This window comes from Beta vulgaris, chromosome 2 (genome assembly GCF_026745355.1).
Source record: "Beta vulgaris subsp. vulgaris cultivar EL10 chromosome 2, EL10.2, whole genome shotgun sequence".
NCBI lineage: Eukaryota > Viridiplantae > Streptophyta > Magnoliopsida > Caryophyllales > Amaranthaceae > Beta > Beta vulgaris.
Genome location: NC_079203.1, coordinates 44902497 through 44905745, shown reverse-complemented (window position 1 = coordinate 44905745; position 3249 = coordinate 44902497).

Genomic DNA, 3249 nt, shown 5'->3' with positions numbered 1-3249 from the left:
CTTGATCACTGACTTGAGCGTCGGAGAGGCGATCCCGGAACAACCCCCGGGGCAGTCTAACCGTTACTTTTGCAGGATTCCGGCGTACGGACTTTGGACTCAGGACATTCGAATCTGACCCGGTACTCCCTAAGCAAAGGAATCAGAACCCTTAATTTCTAGACAGAAACAGTTTGGCGCCGTCTGTGGGGAAAGTACAAAAAGTTACTTCGCCACCACTCACTCAGATTTATTCACTCAGCTACTCAGCTCAGAACGCCAATCGACAATGGCACCAACCAAAAACACTCGCGGCCAACCTCTGATCAGGTCGCTCGACTAGAGAGAGGCCACTCGCCCGCGCATAATCGGGATCCCCCAATCCCCCGACCAGAGCGAGGTCATTCGCCTGCGCATAACCGGGAGGCCGAGCGGACTCCCTCACCGGCTCGGAGGTCACCTACCGTCCAAACTCTGGACCCTCGGTCGTATCCCAGCATATCAGCATGTGGAGCCTCAGCCGCTCTTTGCGTCTGACCTGGCCCTTATCACGGCTCAGCTCCAGGAAACTTCCAAAAGGGTATGATGGACATGATGGCCATGCTCCAGCAGAGGCAGCCACAACAAGTGTCCCCTCAACAGCATGAGCCCAGGGAGCGCACGGTCGTCCGCTCTCAGAGGGACAACTCTCGTTCTAATCGAGATCCCAGCCTAGCCGGCCACGGTCCGATGCGAGAGACCCAGCCACCGGGAAGAGAAAAGTCAGCGCGACAGGGGTCGGCCCGTCAGCATGCAGAGACCCATGTATCTAAATCCCCAAGGGGGGGTGCGGGTCGGAAACCCCAAGATGCCCGAGATTCCTTAACAACAAGAAGCGCCTCAGCCAAGGCTATGACGCCGGGAGTTCCTCAGGAAGAAAGCAAATGACCGAGAGGGCCAAGGGGACTCGGCTCATTCTCAGCCCCTAGGCTAGCTGGAGGAGGGCTCAAGTTCCTGATCCCCTTCAGTCAGGAAATCCTAGGGACTCAACCCCCGGGTAAAATTAAAACCCCCCTGATCGAGCCATTTGCGGGCCTAACCGACCCAGATGATCATATGGCTAGTTACAAGGCTCAAATGAGCGTACAGACAAGCTGCGAGGCCACTTGGTGCCGCTTCTTCCCTACCACCCTCAAGGGTTGGCTCTGAATTGGTTCCAAGAACTGCCGGCGGGGGTCATCACTGACTTCGCCATATTGGAGCACCTCTTCATCCATCAGTTCGTAGCGGGAAAGAGGCAAAGAAAAACCAGCCTTCACCTCATGGGGGTGAAGCAAGACAAGAATGAATCCTTGTCGGACTATATAAGGAGGTTCAACGAAGAGTCTCTCAAAATAACTGACCTACAGGACGCTGTAGCCTTCGCTGCCCTCATGTCCGGCCTCCAACCGGTCGGCTCAGATGGTCATTGGCCGAGAATGAAGTCAAAACTTACTCGGAAGCCATGGCTCGGGCCAAAGATTCATCCAAGCAACGGATATCTGCCGTTACTCGGACGAGGTTGGCAAGAAAAGGAAGGATGAAGGGATCACGCGGGTCAGCCTAAGCATCAAAGAACGGGGGCCGAGGGGATCGGCTCACGATAATGGCAACGACCCCCGATTCAATAAAAACCGGAAGGAAATCTACTTTGACATCCGGAAAAAATTGGCTTCCCAGGCCACGCCCATCCGGACATCATCGTCTCGGAGGGATAAAGTTATGGTGTGACTACCACAAGGAATGTGGACCACCACCAACGACTGTCGGAGCTCAAGAAATCCTTGAACGGTTTGGCCGACCAGGGCAACTCAACCCTCTAAAGCGTTCGAGCGAAGAAAAGGGAAAGCAAAAGGTGGGTCAGTCGAACAGTGGGGACACGAAGGTTCATTGGTGTCATCGCTGGAGGATTCGCGTCGGGAGGCCTAACCGGCCGAGCGCGCAAGGCTCACCTCCAGAACCTTAAACATCAGGTCTTGATGTTCAGCTCCCCGAGCAGCTGCCCCGTCATGACATTTGGGGAACCTAGTCGGACGTCGTGTTCCGCACGACGACCCCCTTGTCATCGAGCTCAAGGTAGCGAATACAAAGGTGAAGAGGGTATTGGTGGATAGTGGTCATCCGCTGAATAATCACCCTGACTGCCTCAAAAAGCTGAAGTACACCGAACGGGATGTTACCCCCATGGCTCAGCCGCTCATAGGCTTCGGGGGCAACTCTGTCCACCCGGTCGGATCAATAAAATTACCCACTCGGATGGGTGAAAAGGGTAAGGGGAGAAGCCTACCGATGACTTCTTGGTGGTAGACATCCCTTTGCCTTACAACATAATAATGGGGAGGCCCATGCTAAACAAGGCCAAGGCCGCCATCTCCACCTACCAGCTCCTCTTGCAGTTTGAGACTGATGACGGGAAGGTAGGAAAAATTCAAGGCGACCAACAGGCCGCAAGAGATGCTATGTGAATAGCCTCAAAAAATACCGACGTCCAAAAGGACTCGGACAACGACGTCCAAAAGGACTCGAAAAAAAGAAAATATGAAGGGGGTCAGCCCTCAACGAGCCTCGGGGTGTACATAACTGAAAACCCAAGCAATACGAGCGTCCTCAGCCAGCCGAGAGGACGAAGAAGTCGCGATCGGCCAGGACCCCGGTCGGACTGTCAGGGTAGGCAAGGCCATGGACCGCAAACAAGGCAAGATATCATCCAAGTGCTCACGGAGTACCAAGATGTCTTTGCCTATGAGGCCACAGAAATGCCGGGGCTCGACCCGAAAATCATGTGCCATGAGCTTAACATCAAAGAGGGGTTCAGACCATCAAGCAGAAGCTCAGGCACCAAGGTCCCGAAAGAAATGCCGCGGCAGCAGCAGAAGTCAAGAAGCTGCTCGAAGCGGGTTTCATAGAAGAGTGTCAATACTCGGAAGGCTGGCCAACGTGGTCTTGGTCAAAAAGCCGAGTGGGGCATGGCGAATGTGTGTCGACTTCACCGACTTAAACAAAGCCTGCCCAAAAGACAATCACCCTCTGCCAAAGATCGATAGGCTGGTCGATTCAACGGCAGGGCACGCCCTTCTCAGCTTCATGGATGCAAATGCCGGCTATCATCAAATTCCCATGGCCGAGAAGGATAGGGTTCATACAGCATTCATCACTCCTCAGGGTGTCTACTGCTACAAAATGATGCCTTCGGCCTCAAAAATGCCGGGGCGACATATCAGCGAACCGTCAACAAAATCTTCAGCGACCAAT